Consider the following 332-nt stretch of genomic DNA (forward strand, 5'->3'; position numbering starts at 1 on the left):
GCTATATAGGTCATGTATAACGACGATGTTTCAGTAATAAAGATATCATCAGTTTCAACATATTACACGAAAAGTTCTAGATACAGCAATCACATAAACAGTAATGAATAAATATACTATATACTATTCGCGTGATCATTTTCCGTCCAATATAATACACATTTAGTCGTCGATCGAATTTTACCATGTACCTTTTTTCCCCGTATCGTCTTTCGCGAGTGAGTCTATTTGATGCCAAATTTTAGATTTATCCCTCGATGAGAGAAAGAGAGAGAGAGAGAGAGAGAGAGAGAGAGAGAGAGAGAGAGAGAGAGAGAGAGAGAGAGAGAGAG

This window comes from Atta cephalotes (assembly GCF_000143395.1).
Source record: "Atta cephalotes unplaced genomic scaffold scaffold00001, whole genome shotgun sequence".
In the NCBI taxonomy this organism is placed as follows: Eukaryota; Metazoa; Arthropoda; class Insecta; order Hymenoptera; family Formicidae; genus Atta; species Atta cephalotes.